We start from the raw sequence: 15,665 nt of genomic DNA on the forward strand, positions 1-15,665 counted from the left end.
ACGATGATTGGAAGATTCAGGACAATATGTATGTGCTCTTACAAGTAATTGACACTATTGTGTGTCTGGACTTCCAGGTAGCCTTTGCTAAAGTACCAGACGGAAAGCTGTGACGCAAGCTTAAATCAAGAAGCGTGAAAATAATTAGCGGAAAGAAATGATGGGTATAGTTTGGAAATAGATGTAAGCTGGGGAAAAATACCAAGCAGTGTTCTGTTTGTAATTTAATTCAGGACCAAATCTAGAAATAAAAACAAAGTTCAAAAAACGACTGATATTCCTAAGTATTTTTTTCTATTCATTCACGGGATGTGGGCTTTTCTGTCTGGGCCAACATTCATTGCCCACCCCTAGTTGCGCTTGAGAAGGCGGTGGTGAGCTGCCTTCTTGAACCGCTGCAGTTCTTGTGGTGTAGGTACACCCACAGTGCTGTTAGGAAGGGAGTTCCAGGATTTTGACCCAGTGACAGTGAAGGAACGGCGATATATTTCCAAGTCAGGATGGTGAGTGACTTGGAGGGGAAGTTCCAGGTGGTGGTGTTCTCATGTGTCTGCTGCCCTTGTGCTTCTAGATTGTAGTGGTCATGGGTTTGGAAGGTGCTGTCTAAGGAGCCTTGGTAAATTCCTTGGTGAAGGGTAGGGGAGCAGGTGGGTCTAATGAAGCAACCAAGAAGCTACAGAAGACAACATTTGCAATTGGGTGGAGCTTTGCTAGATGAAGTTCAATGAGTGCAAACTCTTATACATTGAAAGAAATAATGGAGGACGTTCTTAATGAATAGCATTGAATTGCTAAGGGAAAGTCCAAAAGTGATTTGTGCTGATAATAGACCCACACTACCCAGCCATTATAATGTAGCAATCAAAAACGCAAACATAATGCTGGACATTTTCAGCAAATCAGTACAGTAAGTTTCAATTCTTCACGCTGAAGCAGGATAATGCTTTGATCAGGTTACACTGCATTCAGTTCTGACCAAAGCATATAACAAAGATTCCCTGGAGCAGCTGCAGACAAGGGCTACAGCGCCGATCCTGATTGAGTTATGAGGAAAGAATAGAGAAACTTGAAATTTTCAGCCTTGAAAGGAAATGATCACCGGGGCTTTAATTGACACTGAGTGAAATAGATCAAGTTAATCTGCAATACCTTTTCAAATCAAGCCATGACTGCAGGAGGAGATGGAGACTTAGGGGTGATATTAAAATACTGTCCCCCCGTTTCTCCCCTGGAAAACATAAGGCGAGAATTGAAAATCGGCAGTTGCTGGGAGCTCGAAAGTAACTATCAACTGTATTGCAGGCACGCCCGCAATTGGCTGAGCAGCGTGTCTGTCTGCTTTAGGCAGGCTGCTTAAATATGCAAATCATGGTTCTATTCTGTTGAAACTTGCACTGTGGAAGATCTGCCCACTTGTTCCAAGTGATAAGGTCAATGTAACCGCCCACTTTCTGCTCACAGCGCACCGGTTGTATACAAACCAAGTACAATCTTTCTGGGTGGTGTGGCCACTTTGCTGAATTCACACCCATTTCCAACGATGAAAGGTGATGAACATGGCTTGCCTGTAAATTGGATTAGAGGACAGAACTTTACGCCTCGCGGCTGGGCATGCGCCAGACCAGATCAAGCGTAAAATAGCGCGGGAAACGTCTGGCGAGTGTCCCGACGTCACCCAGCGCGTGCACAACCTTCAGGTCGGCGGGCAGGCGCGGGAGGTGGAGCCACGCCTGCCATCAATTAAAGGCCGCTTAAGGTCATCAAAAACCCAATTGAAGCCGATTTTACGTTGCCCGTGTGATGAGCACGAAATCGCACGGGCAAAATGGGCAATCAGAGAATCCACATTTCACAAAACCTTATTCAAGGACGGGATCAAAAGGTTTAACAGCATTGCCAGTGTGAGTAGTGAGGAGTTTAGGCAATAGTTTGCAGCTGGTTGTTTATTTGACAGCTTCATCTCTGTTCTGAGCTTCAGTCTCAGCTTTTCTAGGCTTTATTTCAGGACTCTGGTGTCTCCAAGGCTCCCGAAGGATTTTGACAGTGTGGACTCTTCCGGGTATCAGACAGCCTTCCGTTACCCTGGTAATGGGGATTGTGGTCTCTGCTGATGGCATCTCCACTGAGTAGGGAGAGAGGGGCAGAAGGGAGAGGAGACCAGGTGACCCAATGGAGATTCCAGGGGAGCGACCTGTGGGAGGAGAGGCGCAGGCACAAGAGACGCAGGGGCAGCAGGTAGTCCAAAGCGGAAGGGGCCGCAGGAGATGCCACTTTCCTGCTGCCAGGGTTTACAGGCAGCGATGCAGCTACCTCAGTATGTCTGAGGTGTAAAGCCAAAGGAGGTTCCACCTCTCCAGGGAGACCCTGACCTCCAATTGTCAGATGATTGGGCCTGAGATCATCTCCAACTGCATGGGCGGATACCCAATGCCAGTGATTCTGAAGGTCACAGCGGCCCCTCAACTTCTATGCCTCCAGCTCTTTCCAGGGGTCAGTGGGGGATCTGTGTGGAGTCTCTCAAACAGCTGCAAACATTTGCATCAAGCTGGTGACAGAAGTTCTGTTCAGGCAGGTACTGACCTTTATTCATTTCCGTGCAGACGAGGCCAGCCAGGCTGAGCAAGCCAGAGGGCTTGCAGCGATAGCTGGCTTCCCCCCGCGTCCAGGGTGCCACCGACTGCACACATGTGGCCATCATGGCGCCAGCGGGTCAGCCGGGTGCCTTTGTCAACTGGAAGGGATTCCACTCCATGAACGTGCAGATAGTGTGTGATCACAGGATGCAGATTTTGCAAGTCTGTGCAAGGTATCCTGGCAGCTCCCATGACGCCTACATCCTCAGACACTCCCAGTTGTTGAGGATCTTCATGGCTCCAACACAACTGGATGGATGGCTGCTGGGTGACAAGGGCTATCCATTGAAAAGGTGGCTTATGACGCCTCTCCATCATCCAAGAACAGAGGCAGAGCAGTGTTATAATAGGAGTCATGCCTCCACAAGGGGGGTGATAGAGAGGACCATAGGTCTTCTGAAGATTCGCTTCTGATGCCTGGACCATTCAGGGGGAGCACTACAATACCCGCCCCCCCACCACCCGAGCACGTGTCACTGATATTGGCACCTGTCCGTGACCTCTTAATATTGTTATGGGCAGTCTTCTCCTGAAAGGACAGAGGAGCATTGATTAATCCACTCTCTACCTGCAGCACCATTGCAGCCTGGCCAACCCTACCTGAGGAACACCTCGCAGGGCACATCCAAGTTGTGGCCCTCGAGCTGCAAGGCACTCAGTCCAAGCAGCCGGAGCTCACCCCCTTGGCCAGCTCTGGTATCATTGACAGTTGGCACTCAGATACTAACACCTCTGAGCTCTACAGGGGGACGGCCGGACCTTAAGACTTGCCCACCCGGATCTATGCCAAGTTGATACTCACGCATCCTGAGCGCAGCAGGTTGTTAAACCTTTTGCAGCACTGCACCCAGCACTGCCACCTCCTCCCAAGCTCTTTTTGTAAGGTGCAGTGGCCTCCTCCTTCCATCCCTGGGGAAAAGGATGTCCCTCCTGGCAGCCACCTCCTCCAGGAGGACCACGAGGCATTCATCAGAAATGGGGGGGGGGGGGTGAGGGTAGTGAGTGCCCACCTGACCTGCCCACCCATCTGGCGTCTCCAGCCGCACTTGATGCCATAACTTTGTTGTTCACAACGCTGCAATATGTTCTTCCCTGGAATCCTTCAAGGAGCTGCCTGTGCCATTGTTAACATTGTTAAACCGGTTGCCGGGTTACCATTGGACATGGCGACTGACAGGCCCCAATCCCCGCCCACCCCTCCCCGCCCATTGGGAAGACGCTTTTCATGCCAGCATTAAATCGCGGTCAGGGGCCAATCGTGAGTAGTGGCCCATTTCCTGACTGATCGCGAGCCCGCCGATCACAGCCACCCACCAAGGTTAAAATTCAGGCCATAGTGAGGGAGAGTTGCGCATGTCAGCCTCACTCTCTTGTTCTGACCTATCGTGGTTCAATGGCAAGTTGACTCTTGGCAGACGGAGATAGGTCCAGACACAGTGGGTGACCAGGGTGTCTTCTGTGTCTTGTCGAGCTCTGCATGGTCCACAACATGGTGCTGACCCACTTCAAGACCATTGGACGTTAGATTGGCCTCATCCCTGTCCGCCAGAATCAGTCATTGCATGCCTAGGGTAAAAAGATCCTTAAACCTATTGGTAGGAAACCCGACAGCAGCCCTCACTTGGCTTCACCCACCCATCGAAGCGGTTTACCTGGCTATGGTCGCTGTCACAGATGAGAGCTGGGTGAAGGCAAGGGCCAACAGAAGATGAGCCAGTCCAAAGAGCGTGGTGAGCTGGCATGTGAGAGGTGCTACCCTTCCTTTACCCCCCTGATATCCCATTTTGGGTCAAAGCTGAAAATGATTATATCTGAAAAGCTCCAGGAAATATCGGAGGAAATGAGTTCTGCCATAAGCTATGTAGTGTCATAGAATGCTGGCAAATCTGTGCTGCTCTTGCTGTTAGCCTCAGCTAAACCAGTAAAGATCTGTTCCATCCACTCAGCCCTTTATTTTGATAAATGGTGTTTGCTAACTCGCTTGATTGACATTGCAATCCAAATAAAAATCAAGAGAGATGTAAAATAGCTTGCCATTATCTAATAAAGCATTAATGCACAAAGTTATGATCTATGATCTCCTCCATTTTGTTTAAGTCAGGCAAGAGCAGAGTGACTTGGGGAGCATAGTGCACTAACTTTTTTATGATGAAAATGCAAGTTGTACTGATTGAATTAAATGATCTTGTCATAGGCATTGCTTACTTGCAGGCTAAGAAGTAAAACTATAAATCTTTCACCTCTAGCCTTGTTCCACCAAGGCCTGCTGAAGGTTTGGAGCCATGAAGGTTTGCAATTCCTAGACACACAGGGCAGAATGTTCCACTCCCGTCAGCGATGGGTATGTTTGGTAGCATGATTAGACATATTGCAGAGAAGGTCAAAAGTAGGTTTTTTTGCCGTCGTGAAACCAGTTTGCGATCATCTCGCTCCAGCCATCAATGGCAGGTTACGTTTCCCACCACTGCACATCGAGAACTTAATTTCAATACTTTAGCGTCTCATTATGAGCCCTGGGAGGAATCACCCCCCACCCCCCCAAAGCTGGATCAACTGGGCACATAGTCGTGACTGCACGGCGACGTAGTTCACAACTGTACCTAAGCAATGTGCACCCGGTGGGCTGCATTTCACTCAGGACTTCGAGGTTTGTTTGCCTACCTTGCTTTGGGCAGCACTCGGGGTCATCACTGCCAGGCTTCACAGGTAGCACCACATCACTTTTAGAGGGGCTCACGGGCAGTTCTCTGCCTACCAGACCCGCCTTAAGGCGGGGGTGGCTTTTCAATGGCTGCAGGGCTAGGGCTTGCTTGGGGAAGGGGAAGAAGTGGCCTCAGGCAAGGGAAGAGGCTGCAGGGCTAGGGCTGTACTGGAGAAAGGGGCTATCCCAGGGTGTGTGTGGGAGCGCATGTTGATCTGTGCAAATGACCTCAAGATGGTGAGGGCTGAGGAGGCAGTCTCCAGAGGAGATGAGGCCAGATGGAGATGTGAGGGTGTGTGTGTGGGAGAGTGAGCGGTGATGTCCCTTGAGCTGGCAGTGAGTGAGATGCCAATGAATGTGTGATGGGCTTGGGTGTGTGAGTTTAGAGTGATGAGATGGTTGCCTTACCCTGGCTGCATGGATGAGATCATTCATCCTCTTTCTGCACTGGATGACCAACCTCTTCTGCGCAGTGTTGGCACTGACCACCACTGCCACCACCTCCCACGCTGGAATGGTGAGATTGCTGAATGTCCTGCGGCCTGAGCGGGTATGGAGGACATCATGGCGGGCCTCCAAAAGACATTCCAGTGACAGGTCACTGAACGCCATGTCTTCACCGGAGCAGTCCTGGGCTGCAAGTATTGCGAACTGTGTGCATGGCTGTAGTTTAGATATGGCACCCGGAGTAAAGAAACGATGAGGTAATGGCGTGGTGGGCGATTCAGAGGCTGCTTGACAGCGAGACAGCGTTTCATGTGGCTGCATGATTAATGAAGCGGGAAGCAGAAGGTACGGCGCGAAAACCCACCACCGGCCGGCAGGTAAAACATCTTTCTCCACTCCAGCTACTGCACTTTGTGCAATTCTGGGATGATTCCACCCACAGTTTTGGGTGTGTGGATGGCAATGCAGCAGCAACATGCACCTGAAGCGGAAGGTTAGTCTGAAATGGTGCTTGGGCCTCAGCTAAACAATCTGGATGATCTGCTGCTGCCTGCATGTCATGTTTGCACTTTTGGTAACCAACATATTTTACTAAATGAATTTAAGACTGTTTGAGTTAAGGTAAGCCCCAGCGTAGGAGATAGAAAGGCAACAGTCTTGGAGTCTTGGCCCATTCATTGGATTACAGCTTCACAAAAGGGGCCTTAAGCAGATATCAGGATGCTCATTTGCATAAGTAAAGGGCCTTACATTTGTTTTGGGTGGCCATTTTGGCGCCTGTAAAATAGCCTAACCCAAAATTGGACTGTATTTCAGACAAGCTTGGAGCATAATAGGTCAGTCTCTGCAATTGGACCACCCATTGGAACTGTTTTATAACAATGATATAAGGATAACAGATCCAATTTCTATCCTGTGATAACCAGTTTGTATTTTGTATTAAACTTGGGGCGGAATTTTCCGTGCCCGCTGGCAGCAGGCGTGTTAGGTGGCATGCGCGAACAAGATGGCGCGATTTGTTTCATGGCAGCAGGAAGGCAGGTCGCGATCGTAAGCTCAGCCCGCCGACAGCGGGCTGCGTTTCCCACCGGTGGTCGTTGGGGAGCTCATTGTAATACATCAGCGTATCATTAAAAGGCCATCCTACCAGGCTCATGGACCCCCCGCCGGATTGTCTGTCCATATCGGCAGGGAAGCACATTGACGTGTTTCGCAACGGCACACAGGAGACGTGCACTTGGAGGCCTTCACTTTGGGGGAGGTGGAAGTGAGTGAACAGCATCATTCTGCAGAGCTCGCCAGGGCCAGTTCCTCTGCAACTGAGTCAGTTCAGGCGCAGCCACAGTGATGTGATTGGGGTCGGGCTCCTAGCCTGCCCACCCATGCAAGCAACATGAAGTCACCAAAGTGCCACCAAGTACTCCAGACCTTAACCCTCCCACCACACACCCCATCCCCGGCACAGACTGCGAGTCCGCAGCTGCTTTACTGGGCCATGGAGCAGTCGGACTGCACACGTTGTACAATCTCCTCGCCAATGCTGGCCATGTAGCAGTCACTGCTGGAGGCGTTCACAGCCCCTTGCAATCTCAGCAACCTGGTTAGGAGCTGTCTTCCCCCATGTCACAGGCTGACAGGGCAGCCATGCTCTGACCATTCGAGGGGTGGCCTGCAGTCTCTGGGAAGCATTAAGGGGCCAGGAAAGGTGCAAAGTGAACCCATGCTAACCACATCTCCCTCTCTTTCATGCCGCAGGAGGACCACATCAGGGGCATGGAGCCTGGTGACCTAGCTGTATGCCTGATGGTCCACAGAGAGCGGAAAAGATGGAGGAGGGAGTGACTGAGGCTTCTGGTCGTGAAAAGGCAGGAGCAGCAACCTCAGGAAGAGCTGGGTCTCCTGTATACACTGCCTAGGAGCAACAGTGAGCTGTGGCTGGTCAGTGCCTAAAGACACCCCGTGTCTATAGATGCCGCCTGATGACCGAGAACCAGTGTCACCGAAGACTGCGCATGTCTAGGGACCTGGCAGCTCACATCTGCCACTTACTGCAGGACTTGGCGCCAAGGGGACATGAAGAGCATCCACTGCCAGTGGCTGTGAAAGTGACCATGATGCTCAATTTCTATGCCAGTGGCTCTTTTCAGGGCTCCACAGGTGACCTCTGTGAGATATCATAAGCCACCACCCACAAATGCACCCATGAGGTCACGGATGCCATTTTCTCCATGGCACACAACTTTGTGCATTTCACCCAGGACCGGGACAGCCAGGATGCAAGGGCCATTGGATTCACCCTAATCTCGGGATTCCCACAGGTGCAGGGTGTAATTGACTGCACTCATGTGGCACTCAGGTCTCCATCACTACGCTCAGTGAACTTCATCAAACGCAAGGGCTTCCACTCACTGAATATGCAGCTGGTATGCAACCACCAGAAACGCAGGTGTGTGCACAGTTTCCAGGGAGTGTGCACGGCGCCTACATCCTCAGTCAGTCACAGATCCCTGGAGTCTTCCAGGGTCCACAGAAGCTGCAGGGAAAGCTCCTTGGGGACAAGGGCTACCCACATGGCCGTGGCTGATGACACCCATGCGGCGGCCTCAGACTGCAGCACAGTGAAGTTATAATGAGGCTCATGAAGCAGCTCGCAACTTGGTGGAGCAAACCATCAGGGTGCTGAAAATGAGGTTCTGGTGCCTGGACCGGTCTGGTGGAGCCCTGCAATACAGTCTGCAGATGGTGTCATGCTTTGTCATTGTCTGCTGCATCCTTTACAACCTGGCACTGCAGTGGGGAGACGAGCTCGCTGAGGAGGAGATGGAAGAGTCTGATGTTGCCTCTGATGAGGAGGACATCAATGGCGATGAGGGTGAGGAGGTCCTCAGAGGCGACGATGACAGGGCTGAGACCCTCGCACTGGCTAGATGAGGCAGGCGCGCTAGGGAGGCCCTCATAGCTTCTAGATTTATGGAGGATGATGATGACATGCAGTGAGGTGACACCATAGATCCTCACATTGCATCTGTGAACGTTTGACTCCAGTCTGGCTTATGGCAGCACAAATAGCCTCTGTGATAATCCTCCTGTCATGGATATGCAGGAGGGGATTTGGATGGGTCGGACACTCTCAGAGTCACCTAGATGGATGGGCCCGGAGTGCGCATTCGCTGATCCTCCTCCTAATGGGTGCCCTAGGGCCCCAGGCTGACTCCTTGAGGAGCAGGGGTAGCTGGAGTGAGATTGAGCTGCCCAGCATCCCTCTTGCGTACACATTGTTGGCGACTAACTATGGCATCAGCGACGGAGTTGAGCCCATGCAGCAGTGCAAGAGCTAAGTCCTGGACCAAGGTCTCCATGGCGGCCGCCACCCTACCAGTGTTGACCTCGGCGCATTGGCATGCCGGCACTATCACCTCAGCCTGAAGGCGGACAGACTCCTCCATCGTGCCTTGCAATCTGAGGAGTGCAGGGGACATCCCTTCCTGATGTTCCCGAGTTTGCCTTTGCAGCTCCAGCAACTGTGACATGACAAAGTCCAGAGGTTTGTCATCTGACTCGGACTCAGCAACGCTCTGGCCTCCAGCAGGCCTCCGAGTGCTGGGAACCTGGAAAGTCCCTGCCGCCATCTGCTATGGATCAGAAAGTGCGAGGTACTCACCAGATTGTGATCTCAGGGCTACTCTACCGCTAGGTCCCACCGAGGCGTGTGCCTCTGCGCTGGTGGAGGGTGTGGGTGAGCGCTGTGACAGGACTTCCGGGAAGATGCCTCCGGATTCCTCTTCAGAAGTTTCTTCAGGGTTTGATTGGAGGCCCTGGGTCATTGACTCTGTCGGCTGTTTGGCAGATGTGCCTGTGAAAGCAAAGAGAGATAATTAGTGCAGGGCAGGGGGCTGTGAAACAGGACACATCACTGTCTGCATGGTTATCTGATGAATATTACACTGCTGGACCCTCACTTGGTAGAGCAGCACCGACCTCACCGTCAGCACAGGAATGGTCCAGATCCTCGCCGGCCAGTTGGATGGCTTTGTTTTCAAAGTCCGTAAGGACCTTGATTTTAGCCATTCTGCCATCGGTCTGCCACCTCTCACTTTTTTTGTGTGCCAGCTTGTCCTTCATGAATAGAGACAGAAAGAGTGTAAGCAGGACGCCTGCCGGGCCAGATGATCAATACGCCTGGCCTGTGTGGGTGGTGAGTGGTTCCATGGATGGGATGAGGACAACAACGGTTAGTGTGAGAAAGTGAATGGTGATGACTCTTGAACTGGCAGTGAGTGAGATCCCTGTGGATGTGTGACGGGTTTGTGAATGTGTGAGTTGAGGTGTTAAGAAGAGTGACTTACCCTGACGGAACGGAACAGATAATTCATCCTCTTGCAGCACTGGGTGGTTATCCTCTTCTGAAGGGCATTGGGACTGACCAGCGCTGCCACCGCCTCCCAAGCTGGATTGCTCACATTGTTGTCCATCCTGCGGCCAGAGCGAGGGTACAGGACATCCCAGCGGGCCTCCACGGCATCCAGCAGTCACTCGAGGGACCCGTCATTAAACCGGGAGGCTGTGGTCTATTTCCCTTTGCTGGCCATGTCTCCTGGGCAGCGGTGGTGAGCTGGTAGCTATGAGCGCTGTGCTGGTGGCTGCCTTTTAAAGATGGTGGCTGGTGTGATGCAACGACGGGTTCATGGCTGGCAGGCGAATGAGAGCCCGCCTACCATGGAAATGGCGTGTTTCCTGGGACTGCATAAGTAAGGTGATGGGCTCAGGACGATGTGGCGTGAAAATACGCCATCACCATCGGCAGGTGGAATGCCATTTTGCCCACCCACTACCGCACTTTGTGCAAATTTGGGAAAATTCCGCCCTTGGTGTACAGGACAGGTTTCCTGTTAGAAACAGTATCTTTATTTACAGAGCTCCTGAAGAAGCTGCATGGCTTGAAACAGGTCCACGACTTGAAAGCTTCACCCCTAAGATTTTCTGCGCTCAGTGCTGAACTGTCTTTACAGTCACATGACCCCCAAAACGGAATGAAAGGTTTTACTTCCAATCACTACATAGTTTAAGGGGCCACATTTTTGCTTCCCCTAGGTTGCGCTATTACATAGCTGAGTATTGGGCAGTGCAAGTCAGCCCTAGAATATAAGGAATGTGGGATCCACTTACCAAGTCACTCATGTCACTATATCAAAAAAAGGGTCTCAATATAGCGAGCTCTAATTTGCAGTATTTGTCTGGGGTGATATTCTTATTTAAAGTAATTGAAGTTATTTAATAAACTTGAGGAACCTCTGCCGCTGGACATTGGACTTCCCAGGAAAGCCCCTATAGTATCCATAACAAGCATAGAGAGAATCATAATTAATCCATAAATTGAGCAACATTTTGTATTCCTCAGGGAGGGCATTGATTTGGACGTATGTCCAAGGTCGATGGGCAATTAATATTGCGATGGAAAATTAATAATGCCGCATCGAAAATGTCACAAATCACCTATGATGGCTTTCTGGGTGGACTCTTGAAAATTTTCTGCATGGCTGTATACACGTCAGACTGACATCTATCGCATCTAATAGCTCGATGCTTTAGTGAATAAAGTCAGTTTAACACAATTTACTGGTAGACACCTGTCAAAAGCATCACTGTTTAGAGGTACAACTTCATCCCAAGCTATTCTTGAAGACAAGGCAAGTGACATCAGGATAATGAACAAAAACATGGAGCAAGCTGCGTATTCATCTTAGTCATCAATAGGATCATCTCTTCATTTTATCAAATCATTGACTGTTCTGCCGTCAAAATCACTGCACAATTTCATGTGTATTCATACCTATTCAAAATAATCAAAGCACCATTTGCCCAAGCTCTTCTCTTGCCGTGCATTTTGTTTTGATGTTTTTCTCACATGAATTTTAATAGCATTTCCTCTTGCACCTTTTGCTGCTTTCAATAATTATGACTTCAAAATGCACATAAATTATCCATAGCATGTTGGAGATTAAATACTGACTGCATTTCATTATTGCTGTTTACACATATTAAAAGAAGGCTGTGTATGAAATAAGATGAGATTGCACATGTAACAATCTAATGGGGCTGTTTTTGCTGAAGAAATAATAGTGTCTTAATGATGTATGGCATCATTAATGTGCAAATAGATTAGTAAGCTATAGCAGGGAAGATGCCAGTTGGCGACCCAATGTATTTGATTTCGTGCAATTGCAAGGTTTAATAACCTCTGTTAATAGTGCATTCTTTCTTCTTCTACATGGAAGGGAGAAAATTATTTCCTGCAGCATACAGCCACATCTCCCAGCAGATTAACTAAGGAACTGCATCAGTGATGGCTGGAGGTTTCTTCAGATTCAATCAGTCCTACTCTCCATGTTGATGATAATGATATTGTAGGAAGCAAATGGGAAGCAGAATGCCAAAAAAATATTCTGAATTTGTTAGCTTGCTTGAATTAAAAACTTTGGGTCATATTATTTGTTCATTCAGCACTTTTTCAACACTTTTTAGTGCCAAATCGTTTTGGATAATTAGTCTTGTGCTGAGAACTAACACCACCAGGAAGCAGAATGAAATACCTACATTTAAATTACTTAAGCCTTTACAGCCAGTACATAGGACATCACTGTGGGTTTAAAAAAGCCCCAGCCCATAGAACAGAAAGGATATTATTTTAAGCATTCCTAGTCACTTCCATTTTCTCCACTTCATTCTGTTTTTTGTCTTTGATTTGACAGAACCAGGGGATTTCTTTATGTCCATAGTGGTAGAAAACTGAAGGGAACACATCAGACACCCTAAACACCCTGCTCAATTTCTGCTCCTTTAGTCTCGATTGTTCATGTAGCTTGGGATGTACAGTAAATTCTCTGGGTTGAACGCTCAATATTTTTTTTTAACTCTAGAATCTTCAATTAAAGGATCCATAATTTGGCTTGCCAAGTGTTACTGAGGTAAATTTTCGTCTTTTCCATCTGGGTATTAAATATTGCCTAAGCAGAGAAGAAAGGCTGGCAGAGAGGATCACATTGCAATAACAAAGCCCGTTCAATATCCCTTCTATTTAAATTAATGATGAGGACAATCTGGCAAACTCCGGCTTGAATTTTACCTTTGTTGGGTACACGTGACCGGTGGGCCCGGGAGCAGCCGGGAAACGGTCTGCTGACCACGATTGGACCCCAACCGCGATTTCATTGTAAAACGTGTGTTGAAATGCTTAGCGCTGATGGGGTGGAAAGAGGACAGACGCTGACGTCAGGTGAGCGCTGCGAGAGAGCTCCCTTGAAGGCAGACAGCTGCCTCAGGGAACTGCCGACCTGAAAATAATAAAACAAAGATGTAAAAAGCTGAAAAAAAAATGTCCATGCATCACAATCAAGCACCTGAAACCATGCCTCATAAAAATGCTGTCCCCAGATAATTATTTTTATTTCATTCCCTAATGGGAGATTTCATACTGCCCTTGGATGAGGTTTGATGATAAATGCAAAGGCCGCCCGGCCGACTCGCCCATCTGCCAACCTTAAGGCTGGATGGGGCACTAAAAATTGCAGCCAATTGCACCATTAATGGGCTTAATTGCCCTCTTAATTATTGGCAGGCGCGCTCCCGACTTTTACGCGCACCTGCCAAGCAAAACAGCGCGCGAGTGCGCGATGATGTTGGGACGCTCGCCCGACGTCATCTTGCACGATTTCACGCCCCATGGGGTCGGGCATGCACTGAGGTGGAAAATTCTGCCCTCTGTCTCGGGCCTGTGACTCTCCTCATCTGATTTTCCTCTCGTCTCCGACCAGGTAATGCTTAATGTCCAGGCAGTACAGACAAAATGAGCTACATGCAGGCTCTTGTGTAGCAGCCCTCTCTTTGTCTCACTACTGACAACCATGAAATTGCCTCCATAAATCTCTTTACATATCCACATCCCTCTCATCCTTGAAGAACTTCTTTAAAACCAATGCCTTTGATTAAGCACCAGGACACCGCTCCTAATCTTTCTTCTTTTTTATTTTATCTTTTTATTTTCCCGTTTCCCTCTGTGAAGTACCTTGGGATGGTTTTCTATATTAAAGTTATTATATAAATACAGGTGATTGTTGTTGGAAGATGAAAGCCAAGGTTCTTTAACAGGCAGATCAGTCAGGATACATATAGCTGTTATAAAAATAGTTAGATTACGCCATATCAAAGCACTAACTGGGTATACAGGGTTGTCAAGTGGTTCCATGAATTGTCATCAAGTGATTTCACGTTTTAGATGCTCAATTGTGCCTTCATCATGTGTTGATTGTGGGCTGACAGTGCGGTGCTCAGAGGCTGCTTAGTTTCAGAAATTTTCTTCAGGTTGTTTGCCATTTTGTTCAGTTCAGTTTTAATTGACTCTAAGGCAACATTGGGCTCTGTGTGGTAGGCAAGAGCATACACCTCTCCTATATTTAAATAGTATGGTCTGAATTCAGCTCCTGTTGGTGAGTGTGGAGTGCAGCAACTATGGCAGCCACCCTTGTCAAACTACTGCCAGTCCAGTAATTTTTTATTGGCGAGCTCTCATTTTGCAAATAGTTTGGAGGACACACTTTGCTTCATCCAATAGTTATTTAATAATCTCACGAATTCAGATTTGAAAGCCTCAGTACTATTCAAAAAAATATACTTTTAATTAAAAGCAAATTGCTAAATTCATCAATGTGAAACATGTTGAGAACTGGAATCATTTCTTACTTAAAGGTAAATTATTAAATTTGGATGCTAAAGTGACCCTGCATTTTTTTTTCTCTTTAGGTGCTTATCCATATCCCTTTTGAGAGCCACGATTGAATGCACACTGGATCTGGCTCGAGAGGAACACTCAATGCTGCAAACAGCAACATTACTGGAAGGATCTCTCAGTGATGGGAACTGTCAACCAATCAAGGGGTTGGAAAGTCAAATTTGTTACCCTAAAATAATAAGTTAACAAAGTGACTTGAAACAGCAGTAGAACACTTGGTGAACACAGTTTCAAAAAGAAAAGTACAGTTAAAATAAAATGAAAACAAAATTTGTAGGCATTTCAGTTTAAGCATTGGCAAACAAATGCAATGTTAACTATGACCTGTTTCAAATGTGTTTTAGTGCATTTGTCTAATCTGTAGGATTTTATCCCATTACCATTCAATCTGAAAATTGATGTTTGGAAATGAAATCTATTCTGAGCACTATTAGCACATAGTCATAATCTGTGTTGTGGATTAAGGCAGGTTTTAAGCGGCACTTTATAAGTAGGAAATTATCAATTGTACCCTCAGCAGCCTTCTCAAGATCAGAATGGACAATGGCAAAGGACATGAACTGAATGAACAAAATGAAATTAGGCCACAATTTTTAAGCATGTTTTTAAAATGGTATATTTTAAATAAATTGAGTCAATAAGAAGGTTTATGAATATTAGTTGCCGAAGTATTATATTTTGCAGTTGAATTCTGGGTGCCATTTTAAGATCTTCTGCAAATATTATATCCAGAAATAACTGTTTTTGATATGGGCAGGTCAGGTTTATGTATTTCTTTGTCCCCTATTTTTAATGAGTTAACACCTCTGCTAAAATAGCAAACAATGAAGAGACATACTGAGCTATTTAACAGTGGCCCATCAATATTGGCAGAGGAATTTCTAGACAATAGTCCTGTCTGTATTTTCCTGAAAAATAATTACATGTTGTATTAACAGCACTTTTTGAATTGATATTCTGTGAGCCCTCTTACAGATTCCATTATTCCTGTTGCTCCTGTAATTGCTGCCATGTAAATTTTGGTCTATAACTTCCGAGCTCCAAGGCAATGTATGTGGGGGTGCCCCAAAGATTTTTTAAAACTCATTTCATGAGACGT

General features: G+C 47.7%; 1 long non-coding RNA gene across 1 annotated transcript in view; it reads right to left on the reverse strand.

Moving 5' to 3' along the window:
* The window catches only part of LOC144680277 (uncharacterized), a 65,751-nt gene extending 52,797 nt beyond the window's left edge, over nucleotides 1-12,954 (reverse strand). The window contains exon 1 of the long non-coding RNA XR_013576516.1: nucleotides 12,905-12,954. This is a non-coding gene — a long non-coding RNA (uncharacterized LOC144680277). The remainder of the gene's footprint in view (nucleotides 1-12,904) is intronic.
* Nucleotides 12,955-15,665: the final 2,711 nt, after the last annotated feature.

This window comes from Cetorhinus maximus, chromosome 5 (genome assembly GCF_964194155.1).
Source record: "Cetorhinus maximus chromosome 5, sCetMax3.hap1.1, whole genome shotgun sequence".
In the NCBI taxonomy this organism is placed as follows: Eukaryota; Metazoa; Chordata; class Chondrichthyes; order Lamniformes; family Cetorhinidae; genus Cetorhinus; species Cetorhinus maximus.